Genomic DNA, 27,947 nt, shown 5'->3' on the forward strand with positions numbered 1-27,947 from the left:
TGTAGTCTACTGACGTCGTGTGTTTCGATATTTGTTTATGTGTAGCGTCCCCATACTATGGCGCAGTTACCTCGCATCGGACAGATAATTATAACTGTCTGAAAATAAAAAATTAAACTAGTCACTCGAGGGAAGGCTTGTACCAAGGTCCTTTCGTTCCGCAGCAGCTCACGCTAACCACGGGACCACGGTGCTCTTCAGCTTACACTATCCTTGATGTTGCCTATCTTGCACATGGACTACTCAGTTTGTATATTTTGCTTATTTTTTCATAGTTCCACACAACTTCTTCCTGTTTTCTCGATTGATCTGTGTTCAGTTTTTCAAGGCCTATCCACTGTGCCAACTTATAACTAAATCTGAGGGGGGTGCGATGGGGAGGTTCCCTTGTGAGTGCAGGAGTGTGTGGCTTATGAGGAGCTACTCGACCATTGCACCCGATTCCTTTCAATCTCCTACGCACATTCATTGTGCTAGGTGGGCTGCTGGTAGCACTTCAGTACTTACGAGTGGTTCCCTTCTGCTGATTTAATGCGATTTTGAACAGCCACCCCGACGGACGCATGCCGTTATTGCACGGGGTCCGCCTGGTCCCGATTTAGCTGTAGCGTTTCCACGTTCAATCACATCACCAACAGTCAGCTTAGGTAGCTTTAGAAAGGTTCAAATGTGCATCATAGGTCTGTTGTTCAGGTGGCACCGAATGATGAGTCCACGTTCGTAGGCAATGAGCTCTTCTGACCTGTCCATTTTGGTGTTAGTGCGTCTCTATTGACAACTCAATGTTCCACGCCTTGTTCTATACGACGGGTGCGCCTCTCGGGACATCTAGTGGCCACTTCCGCGTTACACATTGGTGTCCGGACACTTCTGATAAGATAATGTGTGTACAAGATTAGAACAGGAAGCCGGGAAAGTGAAATCAGTTTTCGATGATAATCACTCAAATGTTGCCCAAGTTTAATTTGTAAGTAGGCTGTTTAGGTTTTTATGTTGGTAATGCCACGTAGTGCTGTGTATGAAAATCGCTGACTGCGCTGTGTGCGGTCTGTGGCTGGTTGGACTCGTTGTTGGAATATTCGCTTGTCTAGTGTTGGGCTGTTGGATGTGAACAGCGCGTAGCGTTGTGCAGTTGGAGGTGTGCCGCCAGCAGTGGTGGATGTGGGGAGAGAGATGCCAGAGTTTTGAAAGGTTACTAAGAAAGCACGATCTAGACATGTGTCCGTCAGGAAAAGGAAATTTGTTTAATTGGATGCCACAAAATTATATATATATATATAAATATATATATATATATATTTACCTTAATAGCGTTCAAAAGTCATTATATATATATATATATATATATATATATATATATATATATATAAAATGACTTTTGAACGCTATATATATATATAATGACTTTTGAACGCTATTAAGGTAAATACATTTTTCTCTATCAAACTCTTCCATTAGCTAACTATGCCTATCATTAGTTAGTGCCTTCCGTAGTATTTAGCTGGGAGTATTGCAGTACTTTGAATAACGAAGATTTTTGTGAGGTAAGTGATTCATGAAAGGTATAGGTTATTGTTAGTCAGGGTCATTCTTTTGTAGGGATTATTGAAAGTCAGATTGCGTTGCGCTAAAAAAAAAATATTGTGTGTCAGTTTAGTGATGATCAGAATGAGTAAAGAAAAAAATGTCGGAGTGCGTTCAGTTTTGCTCAACTGTTTGAAAATCAAATAACGTAAGAGTTTTTCAAGCACTGTCATTCTTTACAATCAAAGGAGAAGTATCAAATTAAACTCACGTCTTTTTCAAATTTTTTTAACTATTGCAGAGGGAGTACTGCAGTTTACGTTTTTCTGTAGCTAGTTGGAACGCGCACGGATATATTATCCATAAATATTATTTTACTATCTTTGTTTTTCACCCACACATAATACTTACGATAATACGCGATAGAATTAGGTTTGGCAAAAGTTTTGCATTCTAAGTTTGTCCCTTCATCTTGTTAGATTATGTGGTCCGCAGGTGGAATTTAAGGAGACACCAATTTTTGTGTGTGGTAGAGAAAGAGAGAGAGAGAGAGAGGCAGACAGGCAGACAGAGGAGGGGGTGGGGGAGTTTGTGTGGAGAGATTTCTTTAAATGGTGGGAGGGAGATGAATTTAACAATATGTCCCATTAATTTATAGTATTTAAACTTATATACAATTTAATAGCAGAGTAGGAGCTCAAGATCATAATTTCCAATGTTGTAAATTAATTAGAAGAAATAATATAGCACACACTCCGCTGCTGAGTGAAAATTCATTCTGGAAACAATCACTATGCTGCGTGTTACTTCGCAGTATCCTTTCTTCCAGGAATGCTGGTCTCGAAGTTATTCCGGGGAACTTCTGTGAAGTTTGGAAACTAAGAGACGAACTACAGGAGGAGTAAAGCCGTGAGGGCTGGTCGTGAGTCGTCTTTGGGTAGATCAGTCGGTAGAGCAGTTGGTGGTAAAATGCAACATTTTCCAGTTTCGATGCGCGCTTCGCCACACAGTTTTAACCTGCCAGAAAGTTTCAGGTGATGGTATAGCTTTTGAAAGGCCAGATCGGAGTCATCTGCATGAGTAGAGCCTGTCCAAAAATGAGATCAGTTTTCTCGTGTTGCTTACATATGTAGTCGAATATGTAATCCGAAGAAAACGTTGAAATGCTGCTTCAAGACGCTCAACTAGTTGAAGAAAAATGTTTGCGAAAAAAAATCAGTCTTTTCCGCTAACGAGAATGAGTTCTTTTGTTACACACATCTAACGCATCATCTCGTGCTTCTGACGTGCTCTTTCTGCTTGATACCAGTACTGGGATACTCAACACTCGATCAGCCGTTTTCAAAACAGCACGGACGCTGGCAACAGCGTCAGGATGCTAGGAGCGCGCATGCGTCTCCGTTGGCATTCGAGCTCCACTGGAGCGAGGCGAGCCGATGACGTCAACAGAGATTATGGAGGAGCAGAAAAATAGTTTCATAACAATATCGACCATAGTGAGTATCAAGTAAAAGTAGCTCACATTTGCTCCCGATAGAACACGTTTAACACGAGGACGTAATACCTACGGATTTTTATCCGAAAACTCTTACAGCTTTTTAAATAAAACATACTTTATTAACATTCTACATCTTTATTCTTCATGTCTACATATTTATTTCTCAACGCAGTCAACCTGGCGACGAGCATACTTCTCCCAGCGAAAGATCAGTTTGTCGTTACCGCCACTTTAGAATGATAGACTTTGTTGAAGGAGCCACAACCTGACCTCTGCTTGCACCGCTTCATCACTGTCAGAGTGAAATCCTCCAAGATGTTCTTTAAATTTTGGAAACAGAAGAAATCAGATGGGGCCAAGTCGGGACTGTATGGAGGATGATCGCTGACAGTAAACCCAAGACGTCGACTTGTAGATGCCGCTGCGCTCATGTGTGGTCTACCATTGTCATGCTCAAGGAGTGGATGCTCGAAGTATAGACATGTTAGACCCTACAATTCGGAGCCCTCTACGGGTAAACTATTGCAACTTGCGTCAGTGAAGCGGGGAAGTCGGCCATGTAACATGCATGATATGTAATACCTCGATCGATATTGAGTACAGAATACAAAACTAGGATGCATTACCTTTCTGCACGCCCTCGTAGTCAATAATCATGGAACAACAGTTTCGCAGACTATTACACTACTGGCCATTAAAATTGCTACACCACGAACATGACGTGCTACAGACACGAAATTTAACCCACAGGAAGAAGATGCTGTGATATGCAAATGATTAGCTTTTCAGAGCATTCACACAAGATTACCGCCGGTGGCGACACCTACAACCTGTGACATGAGGAAAGTTTCCAACCGATTTTTCATATACAAACAGCAGTTGACCGGCGTTGCCTGGTGAAAAGTTGTTGTGATGCCTCGTGTAAGGAAGAGAAATGCGTACCATCACGTTTCCGACTTTGATAAAGGTCGGATTGTAGCCTATCGCGATTGCGGTTTATCGTATCGTGACATTGCTGCTCGCGTTGGTCGAGATCCAATGACTGTTAGCAGAATATGGAATCGGTGGGTTCAGGAGGGTAATACGGAACGCCGTGCTGGATCCCAACGGCCTCGTATTACTAGCAGTCGAGATGACAGGCATCTTATTCGCATGGCTGTAACGGATCGTGCAGCCACGTCTCGATCCCTGAGTCAACAGATGGGGGCGTTTGCAAGACAACAACAATCTGAACGAACAGTTGGACGACGTTTGCAGCAGCATGGACTATCAGCTCGGAAACCGTGGCTGCAGTTACCCTTGACGCTGCATCACAGACAGGAGCGCCTGCGATGGTGTACTCAACGACGAACCTGGGTCTACGAATGGCAAAACGTCATTTTTTCGATTGAATCCAGGTTCTGTTTACAGCATCATGATGGTCGCATCCGTGTTTGACAACATCGCGGTGAACGCACATTGGAAGCGTGTATTCGTCATCGCCATACTGGCGTATCACATGGCGTGATGGTATGGGGTGCCATTGGTTACAGGTCTCGGTCACCTCTTGTTCGCATTGACGGCACTTTGAACAGTGGACGTTACATTTCTGATGTGTTACGACCCGTGGCTCTACCCTTCATTCGATCCCTGCGAAACCCTACATTTCAGCAGGATAATGCACGACCGCATGTCGCAGGTCCTGTACGGACCCTCCTGGATACAGAAAATGTTCGACTGCTGCCCTGGCCAGCACATCCTCCAGATCTCTCACCAATTGAAAACGCCTGGTCAATGGTGGCCGAGCAACTGGCTCGTCACATTACACCAGTCACTACTCTTGATGAACTGTGGTATCGTGTTGAATCTGCATGAGCAGCTGTACCTGTATACGCCATCCAAGCTCTGTTTGACCCAATGCCCAGGCGTATCAAGGCCGTTATTACGGCCAGAGGTGGTTGTTCTGGGTACTGATTTCTCAGAATCTCTGCACCCAAATTGCGTGAAAATGTAATCACATTTCAGTTCTCGTATAATATATTTGTCCAATGAATACCCGTTTATCATCTGCTTTTCTTCTTGGTGTAGCAATTTTAATGACCAGTAGCGTACTTAGTATCTAAAGCTTTTCAAGGGCTCGCGGCTGACGTTTCACATAGATCTTCCACACGTGCTTCAAATTGCTCTTTTGCCTTTTTCTATAATGTGTTTTTTGCTATTAATTAAGTTGTGCTGTTTATGGTGAGATAGAAAAGTTAATTAGATATTTATTTCCTAAAGATGGGATTGTAAGGGATAAACGGTTACTGTCTTACGATTAGGGTTCGCTGACATTGTTCACAATGTGGGGATTTGATGGTGAAACCATTCCAATCGTAATGGTATGTCTCAGTTACACATAGTTGCAACACTTTCAACTGTTCGACTGTAGCCGGCCGCGGTGGTCTCGCGGTTCTAGGCGCTCAGTCCGGAACCGCGCGACTGCTACGGTCGCAGGTTCGAATCCTGCCTCGGGCATGGATGTGTGTGATGTCCTTAGGTTAGTTGGGTTTAAGTAGTTCTAAGTTCTAGGGGACTGATGACCACAGATGTTAAGTCCCATAGTGCTCAGAGCCATTTGAACCATGTTTGTTCGACTAGAAGCAACAGTTTCAAATTGTGAATATCCAATTCTACGTTCTCACAACGAGCAGCATGCTCCATAAACATGTCCCACGTTCCTAAGTCAAGATTCAAGTTTGAGGTACATGGCCCTTTTAGAGGGAAACACAGAGTACTGTCGAGGATGTTGTTAATGCTCATGTTATTACGTTATTTTTAAACTGAACCTTGAAGCGTAGATGGTAATTCCCGGACCGTAGAACCAAAGGCAAAGGCAGATGATCGTAATCCCACTGAGCTGGCGCTCGAGGCTGTGATAAACTGGTGAGTATGCAAGTGGCCAGAGGAGCGCCGTAACGGCCACTGACCATCCCAAGGTCCCTGTTGCGCTAACGACCCGCTTACAGTCCTCCGGAAACCAGAACGGAGTGTTGTAAGCAGATAACACGACATTTCGAAGGCGTTAGCCTGACTATATCGTGACTCTCCGCGCCTGATGGCAAAGTTAGCTGTCACAGAGACAGTTCCTAAGTAATAAGCGTTAAATGTAAAATCAGCCCGTGACTGTCCCATCACACGGATTAATCAAATGGCTCTCTGTTTTATGATGAGCGTATTAACTGACAGAGAAAAATGATAACCTAAGTTTTAAAAATTGGTTGTGTCAGTCAGTAAGACAGTTTGAATTTTTATTATGCCTAATGTAGTCGGACAACCCGCCTGTTTTTTACTATAATACAATTTTTAATGTTATCAGTGCGTATGAGGACGCTTTGGCCTTGTTAGAGAGATGTGCGTCTGAAACCTAAGGCAGTTCCAGCAGTGCCAAAAATTTGAAAGTAAAAAAGAAAAAAGTTAACGCGTTAATTACTCGTTTCTCGGCTACTTTTTTTTTTTAACCTGTAGGGGTATTTCTGATTCTGAGGCATTCATGTGTAATCAGAACTTTGCTACTGGAAGTTCAAACATCTACATCGTGTAAGTGCGCAATTAAAATAAGTAGGAAATATCAAAAATAGTATTGTTATCACTGATTTTTCGTGTCATAACTAATGCCACACACACCACATACTGACGTGGCTTTATAGACACGTAACTGATCCAAGGTCCGGTATATTTATACCTTATGAGCGTTATTCTGGACGTCACAGTCCGTTACAAAATGCGGTTTCGTTGCGTAATATTTGTTCTATAATTTGTCTCTAATAAACAGATTCAGAAGGATGTAGGTTGCAGTAGGTATTGGGAGATGAAGAAGCTTGCACAGGATAGAGTAGCATGGAGAACTGCATCAAACCAGTCTCTGGACTGAAGACCACAACAACAACAACAAACAGCTTATTGTGTAAGACTTCATTATCGGAAAGAAAATCGTCCTGGAAAAACTAAGCTCTAATATAAATCAGAAAAGTTTATCGTTCTTAATTCAAATAATGAATAAATAATTGTTAGATGAGAATTATTGAACTTACGACGATAAATCAGTTATAAATCGTATTCAACTTCTAGAACGGCAAGCATAACCAGAATCCAGACCGCACTGTCGATGACCAGTTGCTACCGTCAAAAGATCGCTGTAAGGCGATATACTTTTGGAATTATACGTTACATTACTACTCATCATGCCATGAAGAGTAAGGTCGGGCAAAAGTTCAGTTTCACTACCAACTGATATCTAGTTGTTACTGCAGCATTCTGGTTGGGAAAAAGCAAGAAACGGAAAAATCACAGAGTTCAGACTAGTGTTAGGACAACACTTCAAGCATTTATGGCTCGAAAGTTACCGATGCCACATGTGATAGACTTAAACATTGCTGTTATTCCGCGAGAAACTTGCCGAGAGGTCGTCACGGGATTCAGAATGATGTGGTATGAAATGATCCTAGACAGGTGTTGAGACATAAATAAACTATGAAGGACTAATGTTGGTAGCTGCTTGAACTCTGAAAATGAAAGTAATCCCAAATTACAGGGTACTTAATGTGTGTGTGAGGAAAAATTAGAAGGTGTTGAGTTGTTTTTGCACTCAGTAGACGGAATGGCCCACAGTACATTATAAATAAATTCAAGGCAATTAGGAAATATCATAGGATTACGAACTGTACCCCCTACAAGAAATTTTGCATTCTCATAGATCTATGACAGTACTGAAATGAACTGATAATAACAAAGACATTATCAAAGAAGCAGTAGAGTTGCTTCCAATGTTAAGGTGCAGAAAAATCTGCACGTATTATAAAGTCCTCAAGTCCACGCCGCGTTTTTCTGTCTTTGTGTGAAGACTAGTCTTAGGCTAGTGCAGAGATTTTGGTACAGTTTCCACTAATAGATAGATTGACTCACGAGGAAGATTTATTTACGTAATTTATTGTTTGTAATAAGGGACAGAGTGATTCGCGAGGCAGGTTCATGCATGTTTAATTTAATTACCGCTAATCGAGACAAGTCATCCTGCCGTAGATAGTTACAAGGGGATAACCTGCCACGTCCAACCGATTCAGGTCATATTTGGCAGGTCGCTTACGTACAAATTAAAATTAAAGACTCTAAGATATTTTGGCTCCAATCCCCTACAGTTTATGACGCACATTCGACTCAGAATTGACAGTGTGGGTAGATAATTGAAAACTTAGCATTTTTCGTGATGATGTATGGGGTCCGCAAACACGTGTTCTTCTAGAAATCGAGGGGAGAAACTGTTTGGAATTCCGCTTATGGCTCCATAAGTCAAACGCTGTCCAACGAGAGTAACGTTGGCGAAGCGACAAGCCATCTGGCTGGGGAGTATGGAACTTGTGCTCCATTCTCAATTCATGGTGTGGGGTTTTTCTTGTTTGCATTTTGTCCGTGGCCGCATTGGTAGGAAGAAGAGAGTTAATAAAGTAATCAATAATGAATAATGACGTGATAGGTAAATATGTTTCTCAGTCGTCTTAGATTAGGAACGAATCAAAATTTTAGGCCTCACTGTATTCGGATTTATGAGGGACCACAGACAGCTGACCGTACAAAATTTGTTAACTGCGAGACGCGGTACAGAATTTTATTTGGAGGTTTCAGAATTCCAGTGTGCGGGAAGTACACAACTGCGCTGACGTAGTAACAATCCATAGCGTAATTTATGAGCTTTCTGCCCGCCTTTTTCGAGCAACGTTACGTTACGAGTGGTACGCACTAAAATTAATTTTCGAAAAAAAGTATTTTTAACTGTAAACCATGTGTGGTTTACGCCAAATCCTCGTAAGTAACGATGTAGTTGGGCGAAGATTGCATTCACCAGCGCAAAAATGCAGTTGGTAGCCCACTTTTCAATCAGAGTATTTCAAATAAACAGGAAAATATTAACAATTTTTGTGCTTCAATAGGAGCATTTTTCTTCCGCTTCCCTTCGAGTCCCTGCTGCAATAGGACACGTAACTCATATGAAAAGAAACGAATTTGTCAGTAAAATTTAGATAATTCACTTATGTGAAACTGGAATAAAGCGAAACTAACTTTACACCTCAGACGGTATTTTACGTGCAAAAAAGTTTTGCATGTGCTTGAGCACTACAACTTGTGGCTTCCACATGATAAGGGAGACACTTAACAACATATTTCTCCTTGCTATCACTTTACAAACTACTATTCGTCTCACATCGAATTTTAGGTGCCCGTTTCACATGTACAAGTAGGGTGACTTTGAACCTCTGTATCTCAGAAACAGATAAAGATATCGAGACTATTTTCAAGGATGTTTGAGATCTGGATCTTAGAAATGTACCGTAAAAATTTGAGCTGTTTTCTGTGCATAATCATCTTGGAATCCTCGGCTGGATTTTGGTCCGCTGGTAACGTGGAAAATATAGTAAAAAAACCCTTTTTGTGGGATTTTCCGAGTAACCGACCATGAACTAACGGTGCCTCTGTAAGTCCTATCAAGCCCGTTGTAGACCACAACAAGTGAAAAAAGAATCAACCTTTTGCTCCATTTGCCCAAGGAGGAGGAAATGTGTACGATCCATACTTTGACCCCGTACTGCGGGATAGTGACACTAGGACGATTCTTCTGCTAGTTTTCAAGTGATACCTAGCGCAAAGGCTATCCAAAACCCTTTACCTCCTTTTTTTATCACCAACAGAACCCAAGATTTGAAAACTGAAAATCCCGTTTTATGCGATGCGTTTTGGAACATATTAGGTATGCATGCTGTCGCATGAGCACCGATTAGATATATACGGTGCAGCGAGTATACTTGTTTCGAATGTTTATATGAAAAGTATCGTCCATGAAGCGTGTAACAGAGTGTTTGAAAGAGCCATTGTAAGGCAAACACAATTAAAATTTTTATTCCTTATTAATCCAAGTCTACTTTCCTTCCTTGTTATTATTTCTTACACATTATCTTATTAATCCTCCTATTGCTGCCAATTTCGATACTCAAATGAATACAAACGAAAAGAATTGTGGAATGCACTTTGGAATCGAAAACACGTTCCTCCCCAGCTAGATGCATTGGTCCCTACAGCAGCAGCACTTTCGTTGAACAGCTTTTGCCAAATGGGTACATTAGCCGGAGTTTCTCGCCCTTAATTCTAGGGAAATACGTTTTTGGAATTCCCACATATGACAATGAAAAATGTGCAGTTTTCAGTTAACTATCGACCCCGTCGATTACGCGTCATGAATTTTAGAGGTGGTTTCCTCAAAAACAGGTGGTGGCAAGGGAAGGGGGGATTGGAGCCAGAATATCGTAGAGTCTTTCATTTTAAGGTGTACGCAAGCGACCTGCCAAATATGAGCCGGGTGTCGCAGGCCTTGCCGGTTTTAATGCTACCCGTGAGAAGTCGGGGCGGGTGGCCAGTGTTAGAATAAAGAGAATAAAATAATCTTGAAGTGAGTTTACATACAATTCTGTATCAGATTACAAAGTAGGGAGATGATAGGTAACGTATCCTAAATCACTGGAAGTACTAGATAACCTATTATCGGAGTGAGTAGATTAATTACGAACGCGGACAATAGAGTACGTAATTACAAGTTCTACTGTAACTTGTGGCCGAGAGGTTCTAGGCGCTTCAATCTAGAACCGCGCGACCCGCTACGGTCGCAGGTTCCTGTCTCGGGCATGGATGTGTTTGATGTCCTTAGGTTAGTTAGGTTTAAGTAGTTCTAAGTTTTAGGGGACTGATGACCTCAGATGTTAAGTCCCATAGTGCTCAGAGCCATTTGAACCAGTTTGTAACATATGTGGAGAAATGGCGAGACGGATATGGAACGAAATTGAATGAATGAATGCAGCAAACATTACTGAACACTGATGACTTATAAAGACGCGACTTCTTCTTCAGAATTACTGGAAGGGCTCGGTTTGTCAAGTAAACATGCACTTCCAAACAATTAGAAGAGTTTTTCTTGACGCTCTGTCTATTGAGAGGCTGAACACTTGTGGCACTCGAGATTGTCGACGGTCATTTATTTGTTTCCAGGTGATAAATTACACAGTGCATTAACGGTAAAAAGAGAGAGAGAGAGAAGGAGAGGCAAGGAAGGCTTTGTGAATCGTGGTAAAATTATACTTGGTTGCTAGATGAAAAACAGCTGCACTGACTTCATGCGCAGACGCCAGTGATTAAACGCAGTTCTTACGACAGAGTCTAAGAAGGCAAATAGATGATCTGTGGGAATCTCGAAAGTGCAGTCAATTGAATAAGGAATAAAACTGCTAATGAGAACAGCTAGTCATAGGAATCTACAGACAAGGGGCGAAATCCATCAACAAACATTTGAGAGCTTATTCACGGTTGTTGCTTCAACGATATCGTAGAGGGCCGCTTGATAATTGGCGGCTCATGACTCAGTAATTTCCTTTGTTTGCTAAACATAGGTTACGTCTTTCTTACCGTGATAAACTCGCATTGACTTAATATGAACTAGAAATGATGTACTATACGTCATCGTTTCGAGTGAATTCTTGAACACAAGGGATAACAAAACAAATGTGGGAAAAAGTTATTATTCAATTCTAGCACTCGAAAAGATCGATACACATAGTCAGAGGCTGTAATAATTATGGAAATCTTATTGATTTATGTACCAAATGGTTTATCCTCGAGTAAGATTTCACTAAAGGTCTCAGAAAAAAGAAGGAAGTATGAATTATACCTAATGATCGAACTGTTAATCGAACCTGTCCACCACAATCGATTGCCGTTCAACCTTCAGCTGTTTTTGAGTGGCCGGCCGCGGTGGTCTCGCGGTTCTAGGCGCGCAGTCCGGAACCGCGCGACTGCTACGGTCGCAGGTTCGAATCCTGCCTCGGGCATGGATGTGTGTGTTGTCCTTAGGTTAGTTAGGTTTAAGTAGTTCTAAGTTCTAGGGGACTGATGACCACAGCTGTTAAGTCCCATAGTGCTCAGAGCTATTTGAACCATTTTTGTTTTTGAGTGTAGTTATACACTCCTGGAAATGGAAAAAAGAACACATTGACACCGGTGTGTCAGACCCACCATACTTGCTCCGGACACTGCGACAGGGCTGTACAAGCAATGATCACACGCACGGCACAGCGGACACACCAGGAACCGCGGTGTTGGCCGTCGAATGGCGCTAGCTGCGCAGCATTTGTGCACCGCCGCCGTCAGTGTCAGCCAGTTTGCCGTGGCATACGGAGCTCCATCGCAGTCTTTAACACTGGTAGCATGCCGCGACAGCGTGGACGTGAACCGTATGTGCAGTTGACGGACTTTGAGCGAGGGCGTATAGTGGGCATGCGGGAGGCCGGGTGGACGTACCGCCGAATTGCTCAACACGTGGGGCGTGAGGTCTCCACAGTACATCGATGTTGTCGCCAGTGGTCGGCAGAAGGTGCACGTGCCCGTCGACCTGGGACCGGACCGCAGCGACGCACGGATGCACTCCAAGACCGTAGGATCCTACGCAGTGCCGTAGGGGACCGCACCGCCACTTCCCAGCAAATTAGGGACACTGTTGCTCCTGGGGTATCGGCGAGGACCATTCGCAACCGTCTACATGAAGCTGGGCTACGGTCCCGCACACCGTTAGGCCGTCTTCCGCTCACGCCCCAACATCGTGCAGCCCGCCTCCAGTGGTGTCGCGACAGGCGTGAATGGAGGGACGAATGGAGACATGTCGTCTTCAGCGATGAGAGTCGCTTCTGCCTTGGTGCCACTGATGGTCGTATGCGTGTTTGGCGCCGTGCGGGTGAGCGCCACAATCAGGACTGCATACGACCGAGGCACACAGGGCCAACACCCGGCATCATGGTGTGGGGAGCGATCTCCTACACTGGCCGTACACCACTGGTGATCGTCGAGGGGACACTGAATAGTGCACGGTACATCCAAACCGTCATCGAACCCATCGTTCTACCATTCCTAGACCGGCAAGGGAACTTGCTGTTCCAACAAGACAATGCACGTCCGCATGTATCCCGTGCCACCCAACGTGCTCTAGAAGGTGTAAGTCAACTACCCTGGCCAGCAAGATCTCCGGATCTGTCCCCCATTGAGCATGTTTGGGACTGGATGAAGCGTCGTCTCACGCGGTCTGCACGTCCAGCACGAACGCTGGTCCAACTGAGGCGCCAGGTGGAAATGGCATGGCAAGCCGTTCCACAGGACTACATCCAGCATCTCCACGATCGTCTCCATGGGAGAATAGCAGCCTGCATTGCTGCGAAAGGTGGATATACACTGTACTAGTGCCGACATTGTGCATGCTCTGTTGCCTGTGTCTATGTGCCTGTGGTTCTGTCAGTGTGATCATGTGATGTATCTGACCCCAGGAATGTGTCAATAAAATTTCCCCTTCCTGGGACAATGAATTCACGGTGTTCTTATTTCAATTTCCAGGAGTGTAGATTGTATTAATGCACATATGTCAAATAACTTGCACACATTAGGAGTAGAACTTGAAAACATGCTAAATGCAAAACACGTTCTCAATGCCATTGCGTTCTTGGTAATCTGTTAAATGTCCCTAGCCTGGTTCCTAGTGTCAAACCACGGAGAAAATGTTTCATACATTCACTACCACATGGCGCTTGGTCTGTGAGCAAAGCAGTGCTTCCCAATCGAGCTCCAAGTGCCATGGGATGGTTTGATGCGGCAACATACAAGGTTTTGATGAGTGGACACAGCTTTTTGATCTGCTACAGATATTTTGCAATTACAGAAAAACGAAGGAAGATAAGCAAGGCCATTGTTTGCAAGATTTACATAAGCCTCTTCAGTTAACCAAAGCAGTGAACCAATTCCGGGTAATATCATCGCGTACAATCGACTTCTTTGAATTTGAAGATGCTGTTGAAGCTTTGTTTTCAGCGCAGGCGTGTAAGATCTCCAAATGTACTGCAATAAATGTGCCATTCATCTCAAATAGCTATTTAAAGTTGTTACTCCAAATCAGCAGAATGGAAAAATGTCAATATGTTCAAAAGAGGAAAGACGGTTGTAGATATACACCGTGCAGTACTTCCATATGAAACACCAGCTATGTATCCCAGTTGCAACACAGAATGACCAGTTGACGATGTTGTCATTTTTTTCCTCAACAGCACAGGAAGTTTTACAGTAAATTTTGAAACACCTGATTCCAAGAATGGAATTGCCGAAGAAACAGAAATGATTGGTCAACAGCTTTTCTCCTGAATTTATCGTTTCTTTAAAAAATATAGAAGAAATGAGATATTGTTTTTGTTGACTACAGTTTAAGTAGTTAAAGTATTGCTGCTGCATTTCTGTACTTGTATTATCACAAAGAAAGCGTAGTTCAAGATTATTAATGGGACTTGAAGCAAAAGCATTCTTATTGGCAATTGCAACACGTCAGTTTCCGGAGTAGCACTTAGAACGTTCTTAATAACGTATTTATTTTCTAATTTGTCTCATTCTTCTTTGTGCTGGTGAGGTGGGCAGCATAATTCTGTGGTAGCAGAATACCTTCGCACAGTTTTGGATAAAAACAAAGTATGTACAAAAAAGAGATACATTGTTTTTAGATTCTCCTGACAGATGTGAGACTTGTCACTTGGAACGTTTTCGATCTTCACTCTTACTTCGATTAACACTCCTCCGCAATCCAGCTATACACACGTATACCATCAGAAAGATCTCAATAGCTCATTCGAGAAAGAACAGTCGTAGAAGAAGCAGTGGCACGTTAAAGGACATTTGCTGAGTATGATCTGAAACGGTTGCGGTATGACATAGAAGACCTTAATCAGTATAAGCAGGCGGAGATACGAGCATCATTGTACCAGAACTTGCATCCACTGTGCGAGAAAGAAATAACCTGTTTCTTTCTCGTGTGATGTGATGCAAGCCATACGCTAAATTAATAATACATAACAACCTATGTTTAAATATCAACGTAAATTTACCCAATAATGACTCATACTGTCCAAGAGCTTCTGATGTCCACACTATTAATTGATTTATGTAGGTACACGTGAGGCTACCCTACACTCTCTCTTGGAAGATAGGTTAAGAAAAAGCAAATCTACGATTTTAGCATTTGTAGACTTAGAGAAAGCTTTTGACAATGTTGAAAGGAATATGCTCTTCGAAATTCTGAAGGTATCTGAGATGAAACAGAACGCAAGTCCATTCAGGACTTGTACCAGAGGGGATTTATGAGTCGAGAGGCATGAAAGGGAAGGAGTAGTTGAAAGAGAGTGAGGCAGGGTTGTAGGCTATCGCCGATGTTACTCAATCTGTACATTAAGCAGACAGTAAAGGAAGGAGAAGGAACTATAACCTAGGGAGAAGAATTAAAATCTTTGAAGTTTGCCAATGACATTGTAATTCTGTCAGCAACAGCATAGGTCTTACAAGAGCAGTTGGACGGAATGGACAGTGTCTCGTCAGGAGGATATAAGGTGAATATCAACAAAAGCAAAAGAAGGATGATGAAATGTAGTAGAATTAAACCAGGTGATGCTGAACGAATTAGATTGGGGAACGAGATACTTAAAGCAGTAAATGAGTTTTCATATTTGGGCAGCAAAATAACTGATCATGATCGAAGTAGAGAAGTAGACTGCCAATGACAAGGAAAGCGTTTCTGAAGAAGAGAAATTTGTTAACATCGAGTACAGACTCAAGTATGAAGAAATATTTTTTGAAAGTACTTGTATGGAGTTTAGCCATGTATGGAAGTGAAACATGGGCGATAAACGGTTTAGATAAGAAGAGAACAGAGGTTTTTGAAATGTTGTGCTACAGAAGAACGCTGAAGGTTAGGTGGGTAGATAACGTAACTAATGAGGAAATAGTGAACAGAACTCAGGAGAAAAGAAATTTGTGGCGCGACCTGACTAGAAGAAGGCTGTGGTTGATAGGACACATTCTAAGACATCAAGGGGTCACCAGTTTATTACTGGAGGGGAGACCAAGATATGAGTACGGTAAGTGTATTCAGAAGGATGTAGGCTGCATTAGTTACTCGGAGATGAAGAGGCTTGCACAGCATAGAGTAGCATGGAGACCTGCTGTTGTTGTTGTTGTGGTATTCAGTCCTGAGACTGGTTTATTGCAGCTCTCCGTGCTACTCTATCCTGTGCAAGCTTCTTCATCTCCCAGTAAGTACTGCAACCTACACCTTTCTGAATCTGCTTATTGTATTCATCTCTTGGTCTCCCTCTACGATCTTTACCCTCCACGCTCCCCTCCAATACTAAATTGGTGATCCGTTGATGCCTCAGAACATGTCCTACCAACCGATCCCTTCTTCTAGACAAGTTATGCCACAAACTCCCCTTATCCCCAATTCTATTCAATACCTCTTCATTAGTTATGTGATCTACCCATCTAATCTTCAGCATTCTTCTGTAGCACCACATTTCAAAATCTTCTATTCTCTTCTTGTCCAAACTATTTATCGTCCATGTTTCACTTCCATATACGGCTACACTACATACAAATACTTTCAGAAACGACTTCTTGGCACTCAAATCTATACTCGATGTTAACAAATTTCTTTTCTTCAGAAATGCTTTCCTTGCCATTGCCAGTCTACATTTTATATCCTCTCTACTTCGACCATCATCAGTTATTTTGCTCCCCAAATAGCAAAACTCCTTTACTGCTTTAAGTGTCTCATTTCCTAATCTAATTCCCTCAGCATCACCCGACTTAATTCGACTTCATTCCATTATCCTCGTTTTGCTTTTGTTGATGTTCATCTTATATCCTCCTTTCAAGACACTATCGATTCCGTTCAACTGCTCTTGCAAGTCCTTTGCCGTCTCTGACAGAATTACAATGTCATCGGCGAACCTCAAAGTTTTTATTTCTTCTCCATGGATTTTCACACCTACTCCGAATTTTTCTTTTGTTTCCTTCACTGCTTGCTCAATATAGAGATTGAATAACATCGGGGAGAGGCTACAACCCTGTGTCACTCCCTTTCCAACCACTGCTTCCCTTTCGTGTCCCTCGACTCTTATAACTGCCATCTGGTTTCTGTACAAATTGTAAATAGCCTTTCGTTCCCTGTATTTTAGCCCTGCCACTGCATCAAAGGAGTTTTCGGCCTGAAGACCACAACAACAACATGATGGTTGATGGGTTCCAGCAAAATCATTCGAGCAAAATCATTGGCTTAGTCTAGGCATCCTTGCCAGAACATACGGCAGAGGACTAGCTGATCTGTTTGGAATTAAACGTGACAGAACAACGAGGGAAGACTCACCTTGCCCGAGTCAGTGTTGAGGGCGCCGTTGAGCAGTTGGTTCTTCTCGTTGTAGACGGCGCACATCTTGGAGGCGCCGTGCAGCGAGTACTTGGAGCAGCGGTGCATCCTCCGGCGGGTGCGCTCGCCGCGCGACCTGGGGTTAATGGGCTTGGCGACCACGTCGAGCATGTCCCACGGGGGCGGGCAAACCGGCGAGGCGTCGGGTCGGGCGGGCGAGCGCGCTGCGGCTCTCTGGGTCTGGCGCCCTCTGTGGACTCGCGCGGGATTCTGGCCCAGATCTGGCTGTGCGCGGCGGGGACGCAAGCTACCGTGTCGCCCGCGCAGAGATTAGGCCGGCAGCTCTTTGGCCCAAGTTCAGAGACAGAGAGAGAGAGAGAGAGAGAGAGAGAGGAGAGGAAAGAGACCAGAGGACGCGTCGCCGGGCCGCGGGAGTTGGCCGTGAAACGTTATCGCGGGAGCCGCTCGAGCCGATGAATGGCGGGCGGACTGTGTGGCTGTGTTCCGGGTGGCTGGAGATGCTCTGCGCTCGACGGCCGGTCGCGGTCTGCTGTGGGGGAGGCCAGCCGGGCCAGATAGACAGCGGCGAGGATATGGGCGCGACCGGCGATTGGCCGCGGCGACGGCGACGCCCTTTGACACGCCGGGGTGCAAGGTCCGGCGCGACACGGCGGCCGCCTTCCAGCGTGCGGGACACTCGCGGCGCCCGACGGCTCGTCTGGTGGCGTCACTGGCGCCGCGCTGACAGCTCGTCGCGCCAGCTGGGCGCGTCTCTTCCGCCTTCTCCGAGTGTTGTCAACACGCTGGAGCATGGACTGCGCGAAACACATGGGGGCGGACCAGAACTTTTTCTTTACCTAATAGGGACCAGACCTTCAGCTGCGTTTATGGGTCTTGCTTCTGATTTGAGTGCCATACTACACCATCTTGAGCTACCTGTATGATCCAGGAGATCATGTAGACCCTGGATGATCAGCATTAGAAAAAAACAAATCGATGTAGATCACCCTGAGACAAGTACTATAATGTAGCCCACCCGGTTGGGCGTGCGGTCTAACGTACGGCTTTCCGGGCGGGAAGGAGCGCCTGGATTCCGGCACGAATCCGCCCCGCGGATATGTGTCGAGGTCCGCTCAAGCGGCCAGTCTGTGGATGGCATTTAGGCGGTTTTCCATCTGCCTCCCCTTATTCCGCCTCAGCTACACAATGTCGGCGATTGCTGCGCAAACAAGTTCTCCATTACACCAACAGTACTCTACCACGTAAACACGCAAAATGGTTCAAATAGCTCTGAGCACTATGGGACTTAACTTCTGAGGTCATCAGTCCCCTAGAACTTAGAACTACTTAAACCTAACTAACCTAAGGACATCACACACATCCATGCCCGAGGCAGGATTCAAACCTGCGACTGTATCGGTCGCGCGTTTCCAGACCGTGGCGCCTAGAACCACTCGGCCACTCCAGCCGGCAAACACACTCATCTGGTGTGAATCGTTTCCTTGGGGTGGGGTTGGGGGGAGGGGGGGGGTCCACCGAAGGCCGAACCGCACAATAACCCTGAAAGAGTGGTTCGGTGTGGGGCGGCGGAGGGGTGAAGTGGACTGCGGTAGTCGTGGGGTTGTGGACCACTGCGGCTGCGGCGGGGACGGAGCCTCTCCGTCGTTTCTAGGTCCCCGGTTAACATTCAGTACGATACAATCCTTTAATGTAAGACCCATTGGACCTTAAATGTTGGGAAATATTCCAAAAGTGTACGACACGTGTTAAGCATGTCACGTACCTCGGCGCACATGCAGCAGTTGGCCTTGTCCGTCCTACTCTTTCTGGTAGGGGCAATGCTGCACATCGCTCTGCTAGGCTGCTCTGCTTTTGTAAGTGTAAACCGATTCATCGTAGTCTTGTATCATCACTACTGCAAGCACTACCGTATCACATCAGATAATGCAACAATGAAGACAAAGTACCCAAATGGGCTGTAGAACTCCCTCCCCTACCGGGGAGGATGGGATCGACAAAACCTTCTGAGACATGCATCATGGTGGTTACCCAGTACCCACATGATCACCTGGTATCAGTCAAGGACTTGAAGTCGACTGCAAATAAAATAAGACCTATAAATACAGTTGAATATGTTATCCAACCACGTAAAAGTATACACTGCCGTAAAAATATACAAGACCTTCAAGCATAACAACATTTTATTGAGAAGCAGTTGACAGGCAGTTCATCATTGTTGGAGTATATGATAACAAATTCAGAGCAAGTGAAACACACAAGTGGTGCCTCAACAGTTGCATAAATACACTTCGTAACATCCCATTACGCGGGCGTGTATTCCCGCATGCAAATGATCGTGAACATGCCGAATGGCATCATCTGACAGACTGTTCCAATTATCTTGAACACTTTCCTGCAACTAGGCACTAGTTCTTGCAGACCCTGGAGAATGAGGAATTGTACATGTACATGTAAACCACATTCAAGTGCCTGGCAGAGGATTCATCGAATCACCTTCACAATAATTGTCTGTTATTCCAATCTCGTATAGACGCGGAAAAAACAAACTCCTACAATTTTCCGTGCGAGCTCTCACTTAGCTTATTTTAGCTCATTAATTTTCTTCTTCTAGTTCAATTTCTCATCAATGCGTACACCCAAAAATGTGGAGCATTCTACTCTACTTACCGATTCCTGCTTATGTGCTACCTCAATTGTTGGTGTTGCTCTACTTGTTGTACAGAACTGAATGTAGCATTTTTCCTTTTTTTTTTAAATTCAAAATTCAGAGAGTGTCCATTTTCAGAGAACCACTTAATAACTCTGTCCAAAATACCATTTACTAACTCTTCTGTTGCTTCCCTCAAATGTGATTTATTATAACACCAGTATTGTCTATGGAATTACAATGAAATCCAGACCATTAGGTGCTTACAGGCGTTGATAAAAATCGACAGAGACAGTTGAAAATGTGTGCCCCGACCGGGACTCGAACCTAGGATTGCTTTTTACATGGCAGACGCTCTATCCGACTGAGCCACGAAAGAGACAGAGGATAGTGCGACTGCAGGGACGTATCTCTGGCACGCTCCCCGTGAGACCCACAGTTCCAACTTACTGTCCACACACTACATTTGTAATGCCCCTGCCCACTATACTCATTACTCGTGGCAGTCAGTCTACCGATTCCCTAAGAGTTTGAGCAATGTGAGTGCATCCGCTCTGAAGGAGATCATTGGCCAGTAAGTCTTATCTATATGAAGATCGTATCTGTTCTTTCGGACATGTCCGAGAGAACAGGTACAATTGATAATCTTGCTGCTCTCGAAGAATGAAATTACAACGAGATCCAGACCATTAGCTGCTTACAGTCGTTGATAAATATCAAGAGGGACAGTTGAAAATGTGTCCCCTAACCGGGACTCTAACCTGAGACTTCCTGCTTACATGGAAGACACTGTATTCGACTGAGCTCAGTGTCCTCGGTGGTTCAGTCGGATAGAGCACCTGCCATGTAAACGGCAGATCCTGGGTTCGAGTCCCGATCGGAGCACACATTTGCAGCTCTCCCCGTTGATATTTATCAACGACTGTAAGCAGCTAATGGTCTGGATCTCATTGTAATTTCATTCTTCGATAGCTGCAAGATCATGAAAGGTATCTGTTCCGAAAGAACAGATACCATATTGCCTATTGTCTGCAAAAATTATCATTTTTGTTTGTTGAACGTTAAGTCATAGCAGCCGTATATGGACGTGCATTGTCGTACTGAATAAGCTCATTACCTCCCTGTCGAAGAAATAGTAACAACATTGGTACAACAACCTGTAGAATGTAGCGGTCACTGCTCTGTACAGACATCAGACGAGGCCACCATGAAGCCTGCGATGGGGCCGGTGAGTCGTCAGCGGATGCACTCCGGAATAGGCCGCTGACCCGGTCTACGCGGTCCTCGTGTACGACCACCACTTGCATACAGACAGAACCTACGTACATCACCGAAAACACAATCGACTCTGCAGCCAGTTCTTTCACAACAGAGTATCCGTGCTTGGCGACGTCGTGGTGTCACGGGTAGCCTGGCCTGAGGCACACGTGAGTTTGGTCCTTCCGCAAGCAGCCTCGGTGACATATCAGGTGCAACATGGACTCAGATGTCTTCCTTGGATGAGGTTCGGTAGGTCACCGCTGCTCTCACTATGCGTCGATCTCGATGTACTGTAACCTCCCCCTCACTTATCGACCTTAATGACAGTGAAAAATTAAACTGCGTGCACCTAATGGAAAGTTGGGAAAAGCAATCGTCACCGAAGTTAATTTGTCGGTAAAGAGGGAGGAAAGGGTTGTAAGTAGGCTGTTTATGTTTTCTTATTGGCAACGTTACGTAGCGCTCTATATGAAAATCACTGGCTGTGCAGTGTGCAGTCTGTGGCTAGTTTGCATTGTTGTCTGCCATTGTAGTGTTGGTGAAAAATTTTTTCAAATCTGTATTGGCCAGTGCCCAAAACAATTTGTAAAATTTTTTGTGGGGAGCATGGGGGCTATGTAAGTAGGCTGTTTATGTTTTCATATTGGCAACGTTACGTAGCGCTCTGTATGAAAATCACTGCCTGTGCTGTGTGCAGTCTGTGGCTAGTTTGCATTGTTGTCTGCCATTGTAGTGTTGGGCAGTTGGATGTTAACAGCGCGTAGCGTTGCGCAGTTGGAGGTGAGCCGCCAGCAGTGGTGGATGTGGGGAGAGAAATGGCGGAGTTTTGAAATTTGTAAAAATGGATGTCATGAACTGCTGTATATATTATGACTTTTGATGACTATTAAGGTAAATACATTGTTTGTTCTCTATTAAAATCTTTCATTTGCTAACTATGCCTACTAGTAGTTAGTGCCTTCCGTACTTTGAATCTGTTATTTAGCTGGCAGTAGTGGCGCTCGCTGTATTGCTGTAGCTTGAGTAACGAAGATTTTTGTGAGGTAAGTGATTTGTGAAAAGTATAGGTTAATGTTAGTCAGGGCCATTCTTTTGTAGGGACTTTTGAAAGTCAGATTGCGTTGCGCTAAAAATATTATGTGTCACTTTAGTGAATGTTTGAGTACGTTCAGTTTTGCTCAGCTGTTTGAAAAGCAAATAATGTAAGAGGTTTATCAGCAGAGTAATTCTAAAATTGTTCTAAGGGGACGTTTCTGGGTTACATCTAAATGAAAGGAAAAATGCAAATGAAATTGGTGGAAATTAATTTTTAGAAAAGGGTAAAATTAATAAAGAAAGTAAATGTGCTGTCGTTACGTTAACAATTAATTGGCGTTAATTAGATATTTGAGATTTGGGGAAAATTACAGTCGCCAGTTCTATGGACAACTACTATAATAAATGAAAATGAAAGATTAATTCACGTATAATTAGCACTAAAAGTGTGGCAACTGAAGGTTGACACGTGTTTTGTGAAAACTGAATGTTTGTCAGAAGTAATAAATTTCGCTACACTCTGACTTAATTTAGCAAAAGAATTAATAAAGCCGGAAAATTGAAAGTTAATTTAGTGACTGAAATTAATAGTGTACTTTGTTTCTGAAGCACTACGAAATTCAATAAAGTAAGGTTAGTCTTGGGCTACCTCAACAATCACTTCAAAAGCTACTTCAATCAACGTAATTTAGAAATAAGAGATTTAACTTTGAACTTGAATTAAATGATTCTGACCAATTAACAATAGTAAAATTTAGTACGTACCAAGCTGAGCTGCAGTCACAGGGTCCGCAGCTCGTGGTCGTGCGGTAGCGTTCTCGCTTCCCGTTCCCGGGTTCGATTCCCGGCGGGGTCAGGGATTTTCTCTGCCTCGTGATGACTGGGTGTTGTGTGATGTCCTTAGGTTAGTTAGGTTTAAGTAGTTCTAAGTTCTAGGGGACTGATGACCATAGAAGTTAAGTCCCTTAGTGCTCAGAGCCATTTGAACCATTTTTTTGCAGTCACAGGTAAGCTAAAATATGGTAACAAAACTCGCACTCTTAATTTGTGCTTGTGTAATCTAAATATTGTAGTCAGCTATGAGTACTTTAACTGAACTTTGAAATTAAAGCAGTGAAATGGAATGATATTACTTTAATGCTGGCGTTTGAATTTCAACGACACTTGGGTTCATTCCGGAAAAGGAAGGGACCCTGCTTGGTAATGCAATTGGGACAATGAGCAACAAAGGTTCATGCTACGTTGCTGTAATTTTGTGAGGCAAATTGAACAGTTTGAAAAGCTGAGGTCTGCCATACAGTTCTAAAACTTTACGTGCTTCCAGTCTTCCTTGTTGGTTGATTGAAGGTTTGAGGTCGTCGATCGAGGAGGTGGCGACAGTCACTCATTGTCGGCCGTCGCTGTTGCAGAAGCTGGATGTTGGTGCGCCTTCTTCTCGACACGGTCACCAGGCGAAACGGGCTCTTGATGTGCGCCAGCTAATGCTTCCCGTCCGCGACACCGTGTCAGAAACTATCGTAGCAAGTCGAGCGCAATTACATGCTGCCAAACCCCGAAAGGGCGGCAACTCGCGGGAGCGTCACACAACTCACCTGCTCCACCACCCTACTCCAGCCAGACCCCCTCTGCCCGCGCTCCATGCGGCAGAGTTAACACTACCAAAGATCCTAAACACTTTGGTTCTCCACACGACCTATCGATGTAATCGTTCGATAGCATAGTTTTCCCTAGGCCAGCCAGACCCAGCGTAAAAATACAAATAATATTTACAAAAAAAACTAACTATACATCGTAAAACAATTACAATATATAAAGACACAGAAATGTCACATCTTCAGGTAACAAAATAAGGAAAAAAATTTATAGTACAATAGATGGAAATAGGAGGATATGCATTTCCGGCGTTACAGTACGCCTGTACTACTTGGACGTCCAGAACCTAGTCTGCAGGTGTGGGAATGTTAAACCGACCACTGCTGAAAGCAGCGACACACCACTGACGTATCGCGTCCAACATGTGCAGAAACCCGTCGATGCGTTCGTCAAGCTTCCCGCAGCCCAATAATGTCTCCCTTCTCAAATTTCTGGTTTTCGGAAGGAGCACATACTAGTCGGCGGGGCATGGCTGTACCCTAGAATCAATGTTGCGAACACTATTCACCTTTAAACTGAGCACAGTTACAGCCTGCAGAGTCAAAGCAAAAGCGTACATACAGTCCTTCAGAGCAACATCTGATTCCTGATGACCGCGAGAAATGAATCACTAACATTACAATCCCTCAGTATGCACATGTTATACCCTGGTGCCACTGAAGACATTTCGTGAGACTGTTGCGTGTTTTTCCGGCAGTGTAGTTACGGTCGTCATCCCATGGTCTATCGGAAAATGGAGGTACAGAGAGACACTGATATTTCGGGTAATCGATCATTTACGAAAACATACTGAACCAGAGTTAAGATTTTTATGTATTTATTCTTCAGTTTCTGTGGGAACATGCGAGCCAAAGCTGCTTGGTCATGGAATCAGCCAGCAAGTAGTTTACCAGAGCGCTGATTGGTAAATTTATAAACAAAACAATTAAAGAATTAATAAAACACAAAAAATGATGAGAATTTACAAATGTACAACACATTTTAGAGAAATTTATCCACTACGGCAACGTTATCCTGAATAGAAAAGAAGGCATGCGACACAAGGAGACCTTTCAACTTTCGTTTGCATAGCCTGCGTCCACAGTAACAAAAGCAGCATGAGCACGCCATACCAATTCTTCCACATTCGTCGGCGGAGTACAGTACACGTGCACGTTCAGGTGTTCCCACAGGAAGAAACCCAAGCGATTTAGGTCGCGTGAACGTGGTGCCCATACAACTGGACCTCCACGTCTGTGCCATTTCCCTGGAAATGTTCTGTCCAAATACTGTCGCACATTAATTCCAGAGTGTTGGAACCATATCTCCTGCCGAAAATGTAGTGTAACATCTTCCAGTGCATCAGACACATAGTTTGAGACGAATGCATGACACCTTCGTGCAGTAAACCAGTCAGGCAACATGTAGAGGCCCAAACACCTGTCGTCCAGTATTCCGGCCCAGATGTTGATACCAAATCGAACTTGATTTCCACAGTCGAGGGTGACATGCAGCTTCACCTCACACCAATAGTGGGCATTGTTTATATTGAAGACACCCTCACGAGTGAATGCTGCTTCATCCGACCATATTACGGTGTTCACGAAGCCATCGTTGGCTTCCTGTTGTTGTTGGGACCATTCACAGAATTGCATCCGCTGATGGCGATCTTTAGGATGCAGGTGTTGCGTGAAAGCATAATGATAGGGGTTCAGCCCATGGTCGTGCAGCACATTAACGACCGTCCATTGCGAGACACGCAGCTGCCTTGCTATGCTAGGTGTACTTCGCTGAGGTTCTTGGTTTATGACTTCCAGAGTAACTTCCTCAGTAGCTGGAGTACGGCGTGTCCGTGGACGACCACTGTCACACGTTGGTGGAAGGAGAGAACCTGACACCCGAAGGCGCAGCTCCAGACGACGAAACACATTTTTATCTGGATGGCGTCGATGAGGATATCCAGCAGCATATTCACGAGTCGCAACACCAGCCCGGTTATCAGATGAAACCAAGGACGAGAAGCACGTCCACATATTCATCGTTTGTGCATGCCATACGTCTGCCAAACTGGTTTAGAGGTTTACAATGAGAAAAATCGATACGCGTACGCATGTACAATGGAGTCTGTTATGGGCGCGTTACTTCGCTCGCAACTAGTCCCTGTCTGCTGGACAGCGCATACAGTATAAACACGCCGTCAGTCCTGCGCGTTGTTCCATCTGACGGCATTACTCCTCTGACAGATCTTGTTCTGTATGGTTCATCCCGACATCGCTAATTGTGAAATGTTCAGTTTCGAATTACACTGTTTTCCTAATGGTAACAGACGTGATGTTTCCACAGTCCCATCGATAGAATAATGATAATAATAATAATTATTATAATGCATTGAGAAACGTACTAAACAGCATGCGGTTACCAGGCACAATGATGAACGGCATAATTAGTGCGACCATGGTGATGACACATACAAATAGTAACCGAGTTTGGACATTATTCGCAAAGCACGTTGCTAGTCCTACTGGTAACGTAAGGCCTAACTAAAGGTAATGTATCTGAACTAGGCAAGAAGAATAGTTGGTACTAATTTATGGGACCACTGGAGGAGGGTACAAAGAAAACAGGTTTCGCATCTATAGGATAAAGTGTTGTGAATAAATTCACGCAAACGACGTGGAAAGAGCTACTTTCAAAGCTGACTAATCTTCCATTTATACGATTGCAGTATGTCAGTGCAAATGTTTTCTAGAGGACCCGTTGCAATCGCTGTTGACGATTGTTGTTGTTGTGGTCTTCAGTCCTGAGACTGGTTTGATGCAGCCCTCCATGCTACTCTATCTTGTGCAACTTTCTTCATATCCCAGTACCTACTGCAACCTACATCCTTCTGAATCTGCTTAGTGTATTCATCTCTTGGTCTCCCTCTACGATTTTTACCCTCCACGTTGCCCTCCAATACTAAATTGGTGATCCCTTGATGCCTCAGAACATGTCTTACCAACCGATCCCTTCTTCTTGTCAAGTTGTGCCACAAACTCCTCTTCTCCCCAATTCTATTCAATACCTCCTCATTAATTATGTGATCTACCCATCTAATCTTCAGCATTCTTCTGTAGCACCACATTTCAAAAGCTTCTATTCTCTTCTTCTCCAAACTATTTATCGTCCATGTTTCACTTCCATACACGGCTACACTACATACAACTACTTTCAGAAACGACTTCTTCGCACTCAAATCTATACTCGATGTTAACAAATTTCTCTTCTTCAGAAGTGCTTTCCTTGCCATTGCCAGTCTACATTTTATATCCTCTCTACTTCGACCATTATCTGTTATTTTGCTCCCCAAATAGCAAAACTCCTTTACTACTTTAAGTGTCTCCTTTCCTAATCCAATTCCCTCAGCATCACCCGACTTAATTCGACTTCATTCCATTATCCTCGTTTTGCTTTAGTTGATGTTCATCTTGTATCCTCCTTTCAAGACACTGTCCATTCCGTTCAGCTCCTCTTCCAAGTCCTTTGCTGTCCCTGACAGAATTACAATGTCATCGGCGAACTTCAAGGTTTTTATTTCTTCTCCATGGATTTTAATACCTACTCCGAATTTTTCTTTTGTTTCCTTCACTGCTTGCTCAATATAGAGATTTAATAACATCGGGGAGAGGCTACAACCCTGTCTCACTCCCTTCCCAACCACTGCTTCCCTTTCATGTTCCTGCACAAATTATAAATAGCTTTTCACTCCCTGCATTTCACCCCTACCACCTTCAGAATTTGAAAGAGAGTATTCCAATCAACATTGTCAAAAGCTTTCTCTAAGTCTACATATGCTACAAACGTAGGTTTGCCTGTCCTTAATCTAGCTTCTAAGGTAAGTCGTAGGGTCAGTATTGCCTCACGTGTTCCGATATTTCTACGGAATCCAAACTGATCTTCCCCGAGGTCGGCTTCTACTACTTTTTCCATTCGTCTGTAAAGAATTCGCGTTAGTATTTTGCAGCTGTGACTTATTAAACTGATTGTTCGGTAATTTTCACATCTGTCAACACCTG

The sequence above is a fragment of the Schistocerca cancellata genome, chromosome 1 (assembly GCF_023864275.1).
Source record: "Schistocerca cancellata isolate TAMUIC-IGC-003103 chromosome 1, iqSchCanc2.1, whole genome shotgun sequence".
Classification (NCBI taxonomy): Eukaryota; Metazoa; Arthropoda; class Insecta; order Orthoptera; family Acrididae; genus Schistocerca; species Schistocerca cancellata.